Source organism: Acinonyx jubatus, chromosome D3 (assembly GCF_027475565.1).
Source record: "Acinonyx jubatus isolate Ajub_Pintada_27869175 chromosome D3, VMU_Ajub_asm_v1.0, whole genome shotgun sequence".
Taxonomy (NCBI): Eukaryota; Metazoa; Chordata; class Mammalia; order Carnivora; family Felidae; genus Acinonyx; species Acinonyx jubatus.
In genome coordinates this window covers 72,148,789-72,169,247 of record NC_069392.1, presented here as the reverse complement: position 1 = coordinate 72,169,247, position 20,459 = coordinate 72,148,789, and positions in this window count along the sequence as shown.

The window sequence follows — 20,459 nt, the reverse complement described above, 5'->3', positions numbered from 1 at the left end:
GAGACACAGAATCCAAAGCAGGCTCCAGGCTCCAAGCTGTCAGCACAAAGCCTGATATGGGGCTCAAACCCACGAACTGTGAGAACATGACCTCAGCTGAAGTCGGACGCTTAACCTACTGAGCTACCCAGGTGCCCCCCAATCAGGTCTTACATTTAGGTTTATCATGCATTTTGAATTAATTTTTATATTGGTACTAGGTAAAGATTGAAATGAAGGGTTTTGGGTTTTTTTTTTGTTTTGTTTGCATCTTGGAAATCCTTTTTTTTTTTTAACCATTTGTTGCAATGACTATTCTTTCTCCACCGACTGCTTTTACATCTTTGTGGAAAAACAATTGTCCACATATCATATAACTATTAGCCTACTTGTGGGCTCAGTATTCTGTTCCATCAATCTATTTATCTCTATACCAATTGCCACATTGTCTTGATTACTATGGCTTTATGATAAGTCTTGAAATTATTATATAGTACTCATTGTCCAATTTTGTTCTTTTTCGAAGCTGTTTTGGTTTACTGTTTTTTAATGTATTGTTTTAAGTTTTTGTTTTTACGACAGAACTGTAAGCTTACAGAGTTGGCAATGTTTTATTCTATCTCACCTACCTGGAAATAAGTTACCATGCACACCAAATTCTTAGTTGGTTCTCTTTTCTCTTGTGATTTTATCTGATTTATGTTATCCCAATAAACTTAGAAACACTGCAGTTTTTTCCAGTCTTTTTGGAGCTTGTTCTTGCCATTGCCAGAATTCTCTGAGCATTTTTGAAGTGTGACAGTTTTCCCACAACTTTAGTTAATCATAATAAAGTGTTCACGTGTTGAAAAGCTGGCCATTGTATGTGTCGGGCGGCATGCCTTCCCATCAAAGGAGAAGAAAGAGAAAGAAAAAAGCCACACACATTAGTGCACAATGCTGCAGAAGGTATTTTCCTGAACTCTAGACAATGGACGCTAATGGATCATTTGTGCAGTGCGCTAAAGCCTTTTGAATTCACAACAAGAGAAATCATCTCTGATGATGCTTTGCTCAGCCAAGTTCTCCAATCAGCCAAATTACAAAAACTGAAACTTTAAGGAACGAGGCCATCTTTGGAGGGACAGAAAGTCTGTTTGGCAGCCTGACTACAGAATAGCATGTGAAACAAACTGGAAAGTTGTCTAGAAAGGTACAAATGTGTATAGGGTCCAGTATTCTGTGTGTTAATATTGTCTAGTCCTTTCTTTATCCTTAAACAAACCGTCTTAATGCTTCCTTTGTGATGCAGGATTAGTGGGTTTCCGCAAGAATCCATCCCTACCCATCAGTTCAGATTCCAGATAAAGCACATGACATGTGAAGGTTTCCAGAAACTTGCAGGTGTTACAGCATCTTTTCATTGTCCTAGTCAGACCCTCCTGCCACTGAATTGAAATCACTGTAACCAATTCAAGTAAGTGGATTAGGAACAGAAGATTCTTCTTCTCATTAAAGCCCAATAGAAATGTAACAGCTGGGACACTAGCTTTGTTCAAAACTAGGCGAGGATTGGTGAACCAGGGTCTTCCATAAATCAAGCTACCCCACAGATGCGTGGTGAACACTTTTGGAAGCTCCTTGACGGGTGTACCTTGCAGGTGGCTGGTGGAGTAGAAAGGCCTGTCCTGATTATTCTGCTCATTGATGAAATGAGTCTCCCTTGCTACTACATATTGCAGGAAGAGGGAGCAATCATATCACGGATGCCATGTCATTGCAGTGTGGAAAATTGCTTTCTGAAATCACTTCTCACACTAAAAACTTTAGATGTTTTAAAAGCATGGACTTCTCATCAAAACACAAACACAAATTCTGTAACGTTTTCTTGCACCTAATTCTAAACTATGGTCACTGAAAAATTAATTAACCTATTTTTAAATGTTTTTTTTTTTTTGGTGTAAACTCTCCAAAAGTGTGATATTGAGAACACTAACAAATTCTCTTAGTGTAATACTGAGAAAATTTTAAATCTGAGAACATTTAAAATCAGGGAACAAAATCTGTCTTGAGATGCTTATTTTATATTGCTTTCATCTTCAGCAATGGATAATTCACCCATTCAACAAATATTAAGTGAACACCTATCTATCATGAACCATTGTTTAGGCACTAAAAATGCAGTAATGGACGAAACTTCATGAAGAAGTTTCCTGTTCTTATTCCATAAGAGGAAACCTGAGGAGGTCAGAGTTAGTTTGTTGATATTCTGGTCATGATTCTATGATATGACTGAAAAGTTTTGATGGTCTCTACAATTGCAAAGGGTATATTGATGCCTTTGTGGCCTTAAACTCTAAGCTCCACAAGGGCAGGCTCAGAACATTTTCACAGTTGGATATCCGATTGTGGTCTTTATCATACACTAAAGTGCTCAATGAATATTGGATGAGTAAAATTAGGAGAATATAAATATTTCCTGAAGTCATGAAAAATAAGGGAAGAAGTTGAGGATTCATAGAAGTTCAACATTTTGGTATTTGTAGGCTAGACAAATGTCAGAAAGTCTTTAATTTATCCTTATTACATTTGCTTTTAATTTGCTGGTGAAAATCTCAGACATAAAACCAACATTTGTCCATAGCAATAAAATGATGGCTCTTTATTGTTGAGTACCTGCCTTAATAAGATATTTTTATTAAAGTACCTTTATCAGAGGTGACTTTGACCATAATTACTGTTGTTGCCCAGGCTAATGGTATTTGTAAAACCCAGAGTACGAAACTCAGGCCATGTTTTAGATGGTGTGTTAGGAGAGAAAAAGCCAAAGCTCTTACTTGAACATTTTTCATCTGGAGATGAATCATAGGCAATTAACAGGAACAATTCTAATTAACTGACATAATTAAAAAACTAATAATGTTTAACATTATTGTTTTATACAATGACATTAGCTTTAACAGCCTAGCAACACATCAAGGCCTCATTTCCATAGTCACAGAATATATTATTTATTCTAGGTTTCTCTGGTAACCAGTTTGACAATAGTAACAGCAATGTGGGTTCCTAAATTGTTTTGCCATACAGCTTCATAATTTATGCCATTGCCAGTAATTGTAATGTCTGTATAATTTCCTTTTAATTATCAACTAATGAAATTTACATTCATTTGGGTAAAACAAATATTCACATTCAACTTCCAATCACCTGTCCATGTTTCCATTTAATTTACTCAAGTTTGGTGTCTTTTATTTATATTTTTAATATCAAACTGTGAGAGGAATATTAACATTTATTTTCTGATTAGTGTTTAGGGAAATATTGATTATGTGGTTCTTTTCCCTTCTTTGCCTTTAAATTTTCAGTCTGTGAATTTTTAATCCTAGAAGATACATCCTTCCGAGTTCTTTCACATTAAACTCCAAGGAGTTTAAGTGGAATTAATTTAGTAAACTTTAATTGCAGAATAATCTCTGCCTGTTCCCTTATCTCTTGATTTATTATAGGCATTTATTTCTACTTTGAAAAATTCTCATCAGTTTCCCAGGGAATTAATTTAGATTTCTAAAAAGAAAAAAAAACAAATTGCATCTAAATTCAAATTAAGATGCTAATTACAATAATTATTTCATCACATTATATAGAAACTTTGTTCGTATGAGTATAGCAATTTTGAGGCAAAAAGTGTTATTTTTTCACAATTCTAATTCTTGCAATTTTTGAACAGATGAGTTCCCTAGTTTAATTAGTTATATACAAAGACACTGCCCCTTAAAAGAAGTTATGCTTAATGCCAATCAACTGCTAATTTGAAAAACTGATAGTAAATAGTCTTTATAAGTGAGATGATTGTCAATATTCATCCACCAAGGTGAGATTAGTTTGTGATTACTAAACTATGGGGTCGGTCATTAACAGGCGTGAATGGTGTGCTTTGGACCAGGGAGATCCACGTTCATGAACTGCACTTATCCAAATGGGGAAAAAATTATTCAAAAAGTAATTGTAACTTTTTATTATTATTAAAAAGGAGAACACATTAGGAAAAGTATTAGTTTATTCTGCACCTGGGCCCAGATCATCTGGGACAGCTCCCCATGTGCCTGCCCAGTCACTAGATGTCCACAGGCTGCACACTCAGGATTTAATTTTAGAGAAGAGACTAGTGGGAGTGTTGATGAAAGGGAATGTGCACCCCAGTGTCTGCGGAAGGGAGAACTTGCCCATTCTGGATTGTTCTTTTGATTGGTGCAAAATATCAAGGTCCTTGATTCTGTATTTTCCAGATAAACTCAGATTATTTCTCCTTGTCCCTCCTGAGGTAAAGGTAGACTTGTGCCTACCCATAAGGAGTATACATGCCTCCAGAGTAGAGTTGGTGGATGTGCATTCTTTTATTTATTTATTTATTTTTTGGTAGACTGGAGACAAATGGGTTGTATCTTAAGATATTCGTACAATGTACCAATTATGGTATTCCTCACTTGACCTTTCCTGGAAAGGAAAATCAGATGTTGGATTTGAAAGTTGGTCTATGCTAGGATTATGAAGCATATTTTATTAGGGAGACCATTAGATTTGGACCCAGAATAAACAGGCCAGCCACTCACTGTTTATGGAAGCTTGGAAAGGAGACTTTACTTCTCTGATCCTTGGTTTTTTTTATTTTGTAAAATGGGGATGGATAATAATACTACTACTTTGGAATTCATTTGAGAATTAAATAAAATAATAGAGGCCAAAGTCATTTATAAACTATAAAATGCTATGTAACTGCAAGAGCCTGTTGTGATTATTCTCTTCTGGTCTCTGGTTAAAAAAGGAACTAACCTGAATGCAATTTCCATCTTGTAGAAAGTTTGCATCTGTAAATAGGCCCTTAAAGTGCATATTTTTATAGAGTGAATCTATGATAGGCCTTTGAATAGTGAAGGCTGTTTTATAAATATAAATTACCTGTTACTAATTCATTTTTCTCTAATTTAAATTTTTCACATTGACTATTTTGCTTCCAAAATTGTACACACTTTTAGTAGTCACTGATAGATCCTAACAATCATATTATTAAATATTGATTTTCTTTCTACTCAAACTGATTTTGCTAGAAGCTGTGACTATACTTTTGCCATTTAAATAGTGATTAATAAATAGTTACATACTACTCGTTGAGGTCACTAAAATATGATATGTATGGAGTCCCAAGGTAATTTTTAGATAAATCTTCTGTGGCTCAGATTGGGAATTTATTTCTTGATCATTCCCTTAAAAAAATTTCCTTCCAATCTAGACAACGGAAACATAATTCATTTAACATATAAAATGAACCTCTACTTGTTAAAACTGGAGCAGAGATAATGAATAAAATATCAATGTCTTAATGATTATGTGACTAACTGTTTTAATATTTAGAATGTCCATGACAAATTACGTTGGTCAGCGTGTTACTTGTGCCATATTCTTGTTTTTATAAGAAGGCCTGGACTGTGGTAGAAAATACCACTACAATTGACGCCTCCTTTTGTTATCCATAGTTTGCAATGCTCTCCAACAGAAGGACATCATCAATAACAAAGCTGTCGCTTGACTGTTTGAAAGGGGCTTGGGTGACAAAGGTATGTTATATGGAATTCTTCCCCCAGAATGAAATTGCAAGGCAGTGAAAAATGAATAATAGAAGTAATAGGCATGAACGGAAAATTCCAGGAGAGTTGGTTTGGGGCAGAAACATCAGTGTTGCTATTGCAGTGTCTTCATGGAAGCAGTACTTGCTGAAAAGAACAGGACGCCAGGATGGGACTCTTGCTGCCACTCCTGGCTTACTTCTGTGACCTTAAGCAGTTTGCTTTCTCTGAATCTTAGTTTCTTTCCTGTAAACGAGACTAAATGTAGCACCCACTTCCTCAGATCATATTTTATATGATTATTTTTTATCTATGTTATTGTCAGCTATTATTTTCATCTTCTACACAAGTAAACTGAGGCACAGTGAGGCTAAGTTACTCACCTACTAATATGTCTGGGATTTAAAACAATTTCTTAAACCCCATGCTACCTTGCTTTGCAGTAACACTCTATATACAGACCATCTCTGAAAACAAAAAGTGTGTTTCAAATTTTAACACAGATGGTAAATGTATCCCCAAGTTATCACTGAGACTTGAATATCTGGAATTCATGAGTGAAACTCAGCAATGAGGCAGCTTTCAATTTAGTTGAGAAAAAAAAAACAGGTTTAATACATGGAGTACACAAGTTGAATTGTAATCAATGCTTTAAATTTGAGTTTAAAACAATGACAACAACAGAAAATTTCAAAAGATAGTTCTTGATTAATTGCCAATTAAGCGGTCTAGCTAATAATGACTACAGTAGCAACTCTTTAGAGAAACCAGGAGAAAGACATTTTATTCTGCCTGCTTGAGAAGTACACTGTAGTGCCCAAGACATTGTTCCAGCTTCTGCAATGTTCAGCCATGAGTAATAGAAGAAGTAATATGACTGAAAGAAGTCATGAGGTCCAGGGCTGGTAGGGCAGGACATAGTATCAAGTTATCTTCTATCTTGTTCTATCTGTGGCTTTTATACTGCAGTGATTCTTATGGCTTAAAGTGGCTGCTGGAGCTCTGGCTATGATGCTCACATGCCAGCCATTAGGAAGGCAAAGAGAGGCAAGGAGAGAAGGGGATCTGCTTCCTACCTTTAAGGATGCTCCCTGGAAGGTGAACATTCAGTTTCTGCCTCTATCATATTGGCCAGAACTCAGCTGCCTGACTCAACTGATTGCAAGAGAGGCTGGGAAATAGAGTCTTTGTATTTTTTTAAACAATTTTTTAATGTTTATTTATTTTTGAGAGAGAGAGAGAGAGAGAGAGAGAGAGAGAGAGAGAGAGAATCCCAAGTAGGCTCCACAGTGCCAGCACAGAGCCTGATGGGGGGCTCAAACTTACAAACTGTGAGATCATAACCTGAGCGAAAGTCAAGAGTTGTATACTTAACGGACTGAGCCACCCAGGCGCCCCAAGTCTTTATCTTTCTTTGTTCCCCCCGGGTGGCTATATGATCAGATAAAGTATTTCTGTACTGAAGAAGGTGGAGAAGACAATTGGCCGTGACTGCCATACAACTTCATAAATAATCATTTATGGACACCAGCCCATGCATTTTTTTTTTTTTGACAGACTGGCCCACATCCTGGGTGGTAAGAAAATGGATGAAAACTATGGTCATTTTCACACTCCTGTTACAACTTTTTTTTTGTCTTGGCTGAGTGGCCAAATGGCTCAGTGAAGCTAAGTGACCCTTACCGTGTGGTCACTTCCCTGCATACTTGTAGACATCAGTCACTTGCAGTAAGGTTCTAGATGAGATGAACCAATGCTATAACCCCAAATAAGCTTTTGCAACCATATACTGTGATCCTCATTTTACTGAGGCAACTGTGGAACAGTGAATTTTCCACCTCGTTTTCAAAAATTGAACATGACCCCACAGTCCTCCTGAGAAAGCTTTACATTTCTAAAAAGGAACAGGAAAGATGTGCATGACTTTGCAATGTCTTTGCAAAGGGCACAACACAGGCCATACTTAGTCCTGTGCTTAAATAAGAGGCTGATTATGTTCACAGACAGTTGGACTAAAATGGAGTCCCAGATCCAAACCCGTGGTTGTTGTTTTGTTTTATTGGTGTTCTTAGAAAATTTATTTAAACTAAGTGTCATTTTCCTTTTTTGCAAATGAGAGACCAAAATTAGTACCCTATTCCTTTCCTCACAAGGGAGAAAGCTAATTAGAATAAAGCTGGGGCAATTATTTGAGCTCTGTGGAGAAAAGTATAAGCAATTTCCTATAAATTCCTGCAGGGAAGATCATCATTATATATATATATATATATATATATATATATATATATATATTTAATCTAGAAAGCTCTTCCAATCCATCCCTGCCATCTCATTCTTCAGGATAACTTCAGGATAACTTCTTCAGTTAAATATGGATGCACTTCTTCCTTCTCAGGCACTTGGGTGATTTCTGACCCTTTTAGGATGTATTTGTAGCTTTAACAGGCTTTCAAGATTTTATCTTGCTCAGTAGCTACTTGAACCTTGCTTTTCCCTATTACCTATTGAATGGTGTCAGTGCTTCAGTAGGATTCAGGCTTTGCGAACAAAAACAATCTGGTTGAAACTCCATCACTGATACTCGCTAGTGTTGTAAACTTCAGTAGTTTAACCTTTTAAGCTCCAATTTCCTCAAATGTAAAGTAGATAAAATGAATACATGTTTCATAGAACTCTTATGAGAATTAATTAAGATGTGTGATGTATGTGTAGTATGTTAATAGATCCAGGTATAGATAAGATCCTAGTGAATGCATACTGTCATCACTTTAGTAAAATTATCAAAGATAGGAATTTTCTTCATTGCTATGTCCTCTGACACTTAAATATTTGTTGGAGAAGTGGTGAGTAACAATATTCAGCATTCCTTGTGTAGAATGAGTGGTAATTATAAGATCATGTGGTTTGAAAATGGCAGGCTAGAATCTGAATCCAGGTCGTCTGACTCCAGGCTTCCTGGAGGTAGTCCCTTCTCTCTCCTCCAGACCATGCAGACACCTGAAAAGTATACACAGATAACTCCAAGGACTCTCAAGAGTTTTGTCTCTGCTGATGCTTGGAATGGACAAGTCGTCTATGAGATCTCAGAAATGACTCTAACCTCTGACAGACTCCAAACACTGGGATCTCCCACTTGATCTTCACCCAACTTTTCGCCTTTGGGGAACTGGGAGGTGGTGCTGGGCATCCCCAGAGCAGGGCTATACTCTCCACAACACACTGGAACAACCCAGCCCTCTAGTACATGGTGCCCTGCATTGCTGCACATCACCATTGCTGCCCTGGCCTTGACTCTACACACACACACACACACACACACACACACACTTATTCACATAGTAGGCTCCTCCCTCTGTGACATTTCATGGCCTCCATTCCTGGCTGACTCTGTAGGGAGCTAGGGCAGAGGAGTGGGGAGGGAGGGTTTCTGAGGGACAGAGAAATCTTAAGAGAGCTTACCAGCCGCATAAGTCACCTATACAAAATTTGTTGGCGACAGTACATGATGAGGCATGCCTGTAGCCTGAATTTGCAAAAACCTACCAGAATTCCTATAGACGCTTGAGTATCGCATCTTCCTCTGAGTATTTTCTATCTTCACAGAGAGAAACCAAGGCAGTTGCTGATGTCCTCGTTTTGCTGTGGGCCCAAACTGCTTTGAAATTCTGTGTGGCCAGGCACAAAGTGTTAAAAATCAAATGGGGCAAGATGCATTTTAGAGTTGGTTTCTCAAATTTAGAAGAATGATTTGAGACCACTGGGGGTTGACTTTGGGAAATAAGATGGGAAATCAGGCTGGATAGCAATATTTAAAACTAAAAATAACCAATGAGAACAAAATCATGCCATTTTCCTGTGATGCTCAAAAGATTTCTTTGAGGGCAGTTTTCAAAGATAAGTTAGAAAAATATGTTTCTGGCAATGACAACACCACAGGAATAAACGTGTGTCTAATTTACTAAAGTGCCTAATTTGAAAGGGGTCAAACAAAACTGAATATACAAAATCTGAAGTTTGTTAAAAAATTGAAAGCTTTTTTAAAGCTGTGTTTCATTTTCTTTAGCCCTTCGCTTTTTCAAATCAGTGGATGACTCTCTTCTCTGAGCTAAACCTAATTTGGGGATTTTTAAAAATAATTAGCAAAGCAAAATGTCACACCAGGAGATGGAGATCAGAGAGCTTTCCTACTCTGCTGTAAGTCTCTATCTCTAGAGGGCTAAACACCACTTAGGTACTATCCAAACTCATTCAAGTCTCTGGCTTAAAATAATCTTTTCCCCAAAATCCAAGCAATTTGATGGGAATGGGGAGGTAGACAGAAAGCAAACTGCTTTAAAAAAATTTTTAATGTTTATTTATTTTTGAGAGAGAGAGTGTGTGTGTGTGTGTGTATGTGTGTGTGTGTGTGTGTGTGTGAGTGAGAGAGGGCAGAGAAAAAGGGAGACATATAATTCAAAGCAGGCTCCAGGCTCTGAGCTGTCCACATAGAGCCTGATATGGGGCTCGAACTCACGAACCATGAGACAGTGACCTGAGCCAAAGTTGGACGCTTAACCGACTGGGCCACCCAGGCGCCCCCAAAACAAGCTTCTTTAAATAAAGGTGTTTTTCTGACCCTTTTTATTACCTCCCTAAAGCAGAAATGATTGACTTTTGTGAAAGCCAGAAACCCATTACATTATATAACATAAGGTCAATAGGCCCTTCTACAACCCAAAGTAAATGAGCATAATGTTGGATAAGAAATACTTCTAAAGGACCTTTGCAATCATCATGCACTTTGTTTGTTACAACATCCAATATTTGTCTTTGGGAAAACTCTCGAATTTTTTTAGTGTCACTTTCTACAATACTACAGTTTGTTGATTAGGTTTGATTTCTGTAAGAGAGGAAAACATCATTTGTTGTACAATGGGTTTCAAGCCTAGAGAGGGAAATCTGACCAGCTTTCAGTGCTTCTCAAACTTTACTGTGCACAGAAGTTGTCTGAGGGTCTTGTTGAAATGGAGCTTCCAGCTCAGTTGGTTTGGCCAGAGTCTAAGGTTTTAATTTCTAACAAGATCACACAAGATGCTGATGCTGCTGGTCTGAGGGCCGTGATTTGAGTGGCAAAAATCTCTGGATATATTTCTTTCTGCAGAGTCCTTATTAAAAAGAAATAAAGATTAAGAGACGCAACTTCCCAATTACAACCTAAGCACATGCTCACCTTGATTCATGATGTTGTGAAGAGTCAAGTTCTGGAAGTCATTAGAGAACTCTGCAGCAGTGTGTGCCTTCCCCTGTGTACACAGGGTGTGATCAACGAGTGGTAGGTTGGACCCGGTGTGGTCTGATTGGTGACCACGATGGGGAGCGAGCCTTTGTAGTTATTTCAGGTGGGGGTGTATTCAGTTTTTAAAATAATAAGGATCAGAGCATGTGGTGTTGAGAATCCTAACACTCAGGGGCATCTGGTACCTTCGGGTGAGCACATAAATCTTCAACTTGAGAAAGAAAAGGGACTTTTGAGTTTCATTAAGAAATTTGTTAAAAGCAAGAATCCTGCCAGATATTTTGCTTTGATGTTAATTCTTCAACAAAAAGTAGGGACTTACGCAGATGAAGATCAAGGTGGAAACAAAAGCAACACAAAACATGAAAACAAAGAACTCTCCCTAGGGAGGCCACCAGGATTTTTTGTTTGCTGTTAACACTTATTCTGAAACATTCTGTGTTTGAGTGTGATATGTAAGGCCTAGACCTTAGTGCCTAAATGTGTTCTTTTCATATCAGGTGTATTAATGTAACTAATCTTTGATCATTATCGTAAGAATGGTAGATACAGGCTGCTATAGCTAAATACTCTGGAAACCCAGGTGGTAAGAAAATGTGCTGTTCATACTCTGCTATATAGAGTCAGATCAGAGTGATGGTTTGAGTGTGTTTAGAGAAAAGCAAAGTCATGTACCAATTTGTAATAAGATTAAGGATTTTAAAAATTCTTTTTAATATTTATTTACTTTTGAGAGAGAGAGAGAGAGAGAGAGAGAAAGTGGGTGACGGACAGAGAGAAGGAGACACAGAATCCGAAGCAGGCTCCAGGCTCCAAGCCGTCAGCACAGAGCCCGACATGGGGCCAAACCCACGAACCATGAGATCATGATGTGAGTGAAGTCGAGCACTTAACAGACTGAACCACCCAGGCGCCCCAAGAATAAAGACGTTTTAATCAATGTGGAACTGAAAGTTATTGCAAATTTCTACTTGCACATACGTTTTAAAGATGTTCACATTGACAAAGAACTTGAGTCGCGGTCTGCAAATTCTTTGAAGGATGGATCCAATCTCTTATAAACCTCATAGACGAGCCGATTTCTGTTTTGTTGGAACCCCAGTCCTACATGTATTTTGAGAACATGAGTCCCATTTTTCTTTGTATTTGGGAAATGTTAACAGAAAATATGCTTGTCACAAGGATTCGCAATGCACTCTAATCAAGTAAAGGCTCTGAGACATCTCATGATATAAGGACTCCTATTTAACCTTATTTCTCACCCTGGTAAATTATTAACATCCTATACAACATGATACTTCTTTTGAAAAAGGAGATCCGGATTACCTTTTATATATCAGTGGTGATTTTTATGTTATAAAATATCTATGACTTCTGTTTTGTTTGACTCTGGCCATGTTACATTAATTGTATAAAGATTGCAGACAATTTTAGTAAAATGGAAAGGCTATTAGAAAATTCTATGCAATTCCAAATTAATTCCAAATTTATAATACAGTGGTAATTTCCAATGTCTGGTATATGGTTACAAAACTGATCTCTTGTGGATATCACATTTGCTTCTTTAGATAGGAACCCCTAAGATGAAGTTTTAGAGTGAAGAGTCAGGAGCCTAATACAATCCTTCCTATAAAGATGCAATAAATACCCTTTTATGGGCTGCTTGAAAAAATGTCTATAGAGAAGCAATTACTATATGTCTTCAATTATACCAGGTGCTTTGGAAATCATTAAGGGCAAATTTTCTAGTCTTTGAGAATGGGCAACATAATTGAAGAGGCAAGACGAGCCTCCTTTGAAAAGTTAAATAAAACTGAAAACCATACATATGTATTTTGTTTTGTTTTTGTTTTTGTTTTTGTTTTAAGTGAAGTGTAATTGATATACAGTGTTATATCAGTCTCAGGCCATATATATTTAATGCCACATGCACAGTACAGATATGTTGGACAGTGAATATTTAGAGCAGAAGGAGGTTGCATGTTCCTGGAGGTGAGACATTTTATGTCTCATTCCTTTGCTCACCCTCAGAACCTACCACAGAGTTCTGTTGAGCTGCATTGGATTCTATTGGTTGGCCTGAGTAGTCAACGCATTATGAAGCACTGGGAGGATGGACAGTAGTCTCATCTGCTAGCTATGAGGGCTCAAAAGTCTTTCCTCTATTTAGGTTATACAAGTGGCCTCATGGCAAAGGAATTGACACAAAGGCAAGTAAAAAAGTCAGAAGAAATCATATGAGAGGATCTCCAAGCTCAGCCTTGTGAGGCCACAGCGTTCAACAGACAAGCTTATCCTGCAGGAGACTTGGGACACTCTTATGAAGGGTGCCTTACCTCCTGTTATATGGAAATAATTCCCAATGGCAACAGGAGGTAGTGCCCAGTAAATAATTCCCCTTTGTGTAGACTGGTAGAAAAACTCACACATGGCTCTTTTTCCCCTCTTCCTCAAATAAATAGTATGCACAAATCCGTTTCCGAAGTTGTCGGTCTTGTCAACCTTAAAAGGTACTCTGCGTCCCATAGTGTAGGGCCTACAGCCCTCACACATTCACCACAGATGTACCTGTCTTGATGGATGTTTTTCATTTTCTCTGACTGGTAACAGGAACCTCTTTCCTTTGTTTCTGTAGATTTAAAATTATTTTTTTTAATGTTTACGTTCACTATGTTTGTTTCTGCAACTTGGGACTAATTCCAGAAGGAATCTACTGACAGGGAGAGTAAGAGAGAATATGAAGAATCATTTGAGCCCAAGTCAACAATATCTAGTCACCTGATGTCTATAAACTGATTAAAATAGTCTGTTACTCGAGGAAAAATTGGTTTCTGCCAACCTTCTTCTGCCCCTTATCCTCATGCAGGTATTCAAATCCCATCATATCCATGTATCCATTGTGATGCCTTGACTATGTTTGCTCAACTCTTGGAAGGTTAATGGACTGCAGAGAAGAATCTGATGAATGGGTGATGTGGAATGAAAGAGAGTAGAGAGTATCAGATTTGATGGGATTGCTGTGATGCAAGGGATTTAGGGGAACATGGTGCTTCCCGTTTGGGTTCCGTTGACTCCTAGCCTCTGGAAACCTCACTATGTCTATGATGGGCTGTGGGCCCTATGTCAAGCCACTTAATCTTTCTGTGCTTCTCATTCGTGATGGTGAACTTGGAAGGAAGCTGTTTACTACCCTGTAACAGGCTTTGAGATCCCTGCATGCAGTAAATTACTTGGTATTAACAATAATTGCCTACGTATTTTTCCAAACCATTTACATGAAGGATCTTTGCAATATGAGGTTAAGCGATAATATGTTAATAGCCAATCAATGTTGAACAGTATACTTTGCCTGCTCGAAGCAAGCACATTCCTCTTGATATTTTTTTGTTTTCTGACTCAGGCTTACAGCTGTCTTGGCATTAGGAAACTAAAATCTTCTTAATACAAACTTTTCTCTACATTTACATTGTGCCACAGTGCTTTGGAAACCATGCATGTACCTCCCTGAAAAGTGATGGACTTTCCTGCATAAGTTGTGTTTGCTTGTGTTGAGACACTATTGAAATTTTTGTGAACAAAGAAAGCTCTGTGCTGACATATAGCTTAAAGGAATGGCATTAAGCATGAGAAAATTTACAGGACTCTACCAAAATGAAAGGTGGTATGAACTAAATTTCAACCAAGAACAACATAAACAAACGTAACCTGTATAGGATATATAAACCAGAGGGGCAGCAGAGAGTGACTATGAATGAAAGTGACCTCATCCTGTCTTCTGAACTGTGTTGAAGGACACGTGGTGGATGAAAGTGAGGTAGAGTCTGCTGGAAAGGTACTTTTTTGGCAAAATTCACAATTTCTCCCTTTTGGCCAATAAATTAGACAATCCAAGGACTTTATTATAAAACTATCAGGTGCAAAATCCTGAGACATAAAAGAAGCACAAATTATAGCCTTTTACCTGAAGAAGCTTACAATTTAGTTGATGAAATAAGACAATCACTCCAAATGGACCCCCTACTTAAGTTCTCCTATGTGTTGTGAATCAGTGGGGTTCGCAAAGACGTGCATCTTAAATAAACTGTAGACTCAGCTGGAAGAGTCTACTCAAAGCCTGAGATTCCAGGAGGTGGAATATTATCCTCAGGAGTTCAGAGAGTTTGTCTGGTTCATCACTGTCACCCAAGCATCCGGAAGAGTTCCTGCCATGTAACAGATAATAAGTAAATATTTGTTGAACAAATGGATTAATGAATGAAAGTAAAAGGGAATGGTATGAGTAGAGCAAAATGAATTGGTGTATGTGTTCAGATGACAAGGACTTCCTTTTTCATTAGCTGGAATAGGCTGGGCTATCACAACGGAAAACTTAACAGCAAAGAAAACCTACAGGGATTTTTTGTTGTTTCACAAAGTCCAGGGCTGTCCAGTGCCAGCAAGGACCCAGGTCATTCCACGTTTCTGTTTGCCATCCTGAGTATGTAATCTTTGTCACTAATGTCATCTCATGGTCACAGGATGACCTTGCAGGTATAAATATCACATCTGTGGTTTGGGTAGGGAAAAGGGGGATAGGACAATGGAATGAGGGGGAAAGATGCAACTACAAAGGACTTTTTCTCTTTGATGGAGGCTTTGTCTTTTATTTTTCTCAGTTTCTCTTTCTTTAAGCATGCTCGCAAGGCATTTTCTGGTCCAGAACCATGTTAGAAGGCTATGTCTAACTGCAAGAAAGGCGGAGAGCAAATTTTTAGGATGCTAATCTCCAGAGCACAGGAAGATATGACAGAAAGAAATTGAGAAAGAAGAATGAGTGAGCCATCTGTAGTGCCTGCAACACCACTTCTATGTGACTCACTCATGTCCACAGGATTGGAAGCTTAGAAGCCCCGTGGGAGCCACATGGGAGTCTATATCTTGAGCTACCACTAGGTGATGTAGAACTGGCTAACTGCCCCAAACTTCCTAGGGTTCTAGAGTCAGAGGGAGTGAAGTGAGTTTCTGAGGGTTGCTACAACTGCAACATTTATGAGGGCTGCCCAGCTGCTGCCTGGTGACTCTGAAAACGACCAGAAATCTGGCCTCTGCGCAGAGGGTACACTGTGCAGCTATAGAAAGGGTGAAAAATCTAAATGACCCATAAAGCTGTTTAAAAATTTATATTCATTGCAATTCAAACATGATTTAGTCTTTGGTTTATGTAACCAATTTCATAATTTTCTTAAATCCCTCCATGTCTATCAAGAGAAAAATTTAACTTTATATCTGCAATTAACTGTGTCTTGGCATCTTTAGGATCAGACCATCATTATTAGATAGTTTGGCCTCTTGAGTAAATGCTTGGTAATTAGATTTCTACACCCTTTCCATAGTCATGTAGTGTCTGTAGATGTTCACAGATCTATATAGGTGACCATCTGGTCTGCACCTTGGACTAGTTTCTATTTGGGTACCCTACTTTCATCTGGTCTCTTGAAGCATCATGATGGCACCCATTGTTCTAGCTTCTGATTCCTGCCTTTTCTCCCAATTGCCAGATCCTTGCACACAAAGGCTTCTTGTCCTGACCCAGACTCATGTTGGCCTACTATCTTTATAAGTCCTTGTAAGTCTTGATAACAGGCACAGGGAACTTTCTGGGCCTCTCTCAAGCAGGTTTAATTCTTAGTTCACTAGGGGCCAAGAACATTCCTCAGACTTATCTATCAAACTACTTTCTTTGGCCGCTATGTGAAATCCTTCAAACCTAATTTGAAGATCTCTTCCAAAGATCCCTGCTTTCAGGATTCCAGTCAGCCTACCTATTATTTTCCCTTCTCCAGTACCCTAAGTCATTTGATCACACCCACCACATCACTCCCACCTCTGCCTTACAGTAGAACTTCACTCTTTAGGTCAACAGGCCTCCTTCAGAGCTCGGGGAATACAAAAACCATCATCTACTTAAGCCAAGACTACATTTCAAGACTATTTTCTTTTTAAAAATAATTTAAGTTCCAGTAAAATTAACATACAATGTGATATTAGTTCCAGGCATACAATACAGCGATTCAACAATTCTATACATTACTCAGTGCTCATCATGAAAAGAGTACCCTTAATCCCTATCACCTATTTCACCCTCAAAACTATTTTTTAATGGAGACTCAGAAAAATCACACTTTGAATGTCAAAAGCTGACTTTTCCTTAAGTTGTTATTATTTTTTTAAGTACCCAGCACAGAGCCCAATACAGGGCTTGAACTCGTGACCCTGAGATCAACCGACTGGGCCACCCAGGTGCCCCCTTAAGTTATTTTTATTGAAATATAACTGACATCCAGTTAAGAACACCCATCATATATATATAACTGAGATATATATATAGATAGATAGATATAGATATATAGATATATATATATATATATCAGTTCAGTGATGAATGAACTTGATTTGTATTCCCAAGAGTGCAAGGAAAGACCCTAGGAGTGAAGGTAGGGAACTTCTGAGGAGTCTGGGAAAAGATAGACCTGTTATCCAGTAATTTTCTATGAAACTAATAAACTTGGGAAATCCACTTAATCAATATATGGGCTAGACGTATATGGGTTAGACGTGGTCCTTATGGCACCCTCTCGGGTCTGAATCCCTCAACTATCTCCTGCTTGGCCTCCACAGCCTCAGGCTGGTCAAAGTCCCCTCACATCCAGGTCTGGATCCCATCTTTTACAATTTCTCTTTAACTGAAAATTCTCAATCCATAAACAAGCAGTTAGGCTAAATTGATTTATATTAAGATACAAATGAAACTGCTTGGGGTTACTTACATGTTCAAAGATTGCTGGTCACTAAGTATTAAATCTAATTTGCAGAAAGATTATGAGAGATAGTTTGGGGCCTGGGCCTTCTCACAAATTACCCATGGCCGTTCCAAGCCACACAGCTTCCCACTGTGTGAATATTTCTCTGTGTTCCTCTTAATTTTATTGTCCACCTGGGAGCAAATGGGAAGTTGGCTTTGTAACTTTTTTCTTATACCTCTTTTTCATTCTTGTGGGCATCCCTGCAAAGGAGTCATTTCATGAGTAAAGTGTGTGAACCTCAAATAACTAAAATGGTGAATTCATACCCATGAATACTTCAAAGCCACCCAAAGTTATTGTAATCATAACCACTCACTATCACAAAGGTTAACAGTATGGACTTTAATGGACCCATGTTTCAGTTCAACCCTGTAACTCCCACACCCACTTTTGGCTTTTACCATTTTTTGAGTACTTAATTTGAGCCAGACACTATGTCAGGAACTTTTACATCTGTGGCATGTTTTTTCCCAGAATTCCATAACCAGTAAGGGTAAATGTTCTTCTAGAATCTGAATCACAATAAACCCTTACCCTATTTGATAGCTCGAAAGCTAGTCTTTTACTCAGTATTTCTGGAAGCTCCCAGGGAATACTGAAAACCCTTCTTCCACGTCCATTAATCCATTTTTCTCCACAATCTTACAATCTTGGCTACTCGCTGGTTTCTGGCCCCATCTCTAATCTTACACTGAACCCCTGCTCATGAGCCAGCTTGTCAGCTCAATGGATTTGAAGGCTGGCTTCTCTATTTCACCTCACCCCACGTGTGGGCCTCATCCCCCTCAAAAGTAGTAGCAGAGATTACATTTTTAGAAACATTTAAGAATTAAGAAAAGAGTCACAACCACTATTAGATCTTGTACAGATCTATCATGGAAGGAGCCTGAAGAGTACTCATCTATGCTTCTCATAGTCTATGCCCAACAGGAGGGCTCACAGAGATGTTTATCCTTACACTAATCTAGGGACAATTAGCAAGAGGTATAGTGGATTGTTGGTGAAGATGACCGTCACTGATCCTTCGCATTCCTCTATGTCCATGTACTTCTCCAATCAAGAGCTAGACTGTTTTCATTCTCCTTAAACCTGGGTTGGTCTTATAACTTGCTTTGACTAATAGAATGTAGCAGAAGTGACAATTGTCTAGTTCTGGACTGAGAACCTAAGAGGTCCTACAGTGTTCATCTTTGTCTCTTGTAAGCCCTTACCATATAGAGAGTTCAGGTAGCTTTTTGAAGAAAAGTTCATGAAGGGAAAGAGAGAGATTAGGTGTTCTTAATGTCAGGTGGCTAGTCAATGGTGGATTTGGGATTAGGATTTTGTAGGTCTCTGAGGCTTGTACACTTAATCTCTACTAGCTTTGTGGTAGTGTACAATTATTTAACCCCTTTTAAGACTCAGTTTCCTCTTTTAATGTAATGGGATAGTTATCAATTCAGAGACTGCTCAAAGAATTAACAAAAATAATGTCATAAAATATTCAACCACATACATATGCGTGTGCACGCACGCACGTACACACACACACACACACACACACATGAAATGTACACAAAACTGAATGGCCACCATATTAACATAATGAAAGTCAAAGATTTGCATTGATACCAAAACTAGGTTAGGTAGTCTCTTGGGTGAGCACTATGGTTATTTTATTTTAGTTGCAAAGTGATACAGAACTTCACTGCAGTCAAGATGCATGGCAAAAATTACTTTCTCCAAGATCGGCAGTGTACTGTTTGCGGGTCCTCAGAGCTGCTGCAGCGGTCACGTGTGTAGGTAATAAGGTTTGGTTAAATGAAGGTCAGATCGGACCTTCTGGAAACACTGCAGGCCCTCCCTGAGTCCACCCTCATACGCACAGGAGTTTTCTGCATTCGTTAGGATACATCATGCTGGGACCTCTCCCCTGGGCCAGCTGCACTCCTCAATCCTGGAGTTACACAGTGCACTGTAGATCGAAGCTTTCTGTATAATTCGAGGACAAGCAAAGCCCCCGCTTGGAATTCTACACTTGGGCCCTGCAGGGAAGTTCAACCAGGGCCACAAAATTAAAACAAAAGCCACGTTTCGAAATTCAGTTTATTTTCTAAAAAGGTAGACTGACAGTGTCTTGTATATTGAGATGTGTTAGTGATTTCTTTTTTAAACAAAACACAAACCAGGGGGAAACTGAAAGCTAGGATTTACAACGTTACATATAATTACAGAGTAATGAGGCTGATAGGCCACATGTGGCTCTCATTCTCCATAACTTATACACATAGATGTAACTTTCTGTTGCCAGAAATCTTTCTTGCCTATGCACTGTTTAAATACACAAGGGTTGTAAACTGTCCAAAGAACTAGACATTCAACTTCTTAGCAAGAAAACTCTGGTAGGTAAGTATATTTCTAAACACATGTATGCCATGTTTTATAATTTTTTTCTCGGAAATATTAAAAATAGTTATCATTTTAGAAGGTTTAGAAATATAGGAAAGCAAAAAGGGAAAATGAAGAGACCCAAAAGTCTACAATTTTTACATGACCAGTGTTTTGATCTATTATTTTTTTTAGTCTTTCTCTTATAAATTTATTAACACTGTATATTTTAGGAGCAAATATGTTATATGTTTTTAAGAGCCTGGAATAATTAACATAATAAAGTGAACATTTTATCATATTATTTACTGTTCTTCACCAGTTGGATCAATCAACATATAGTCTAAATAAACTGACTTCTAAACCAAGAAAACAAAATTCATACTTCCATGTGCA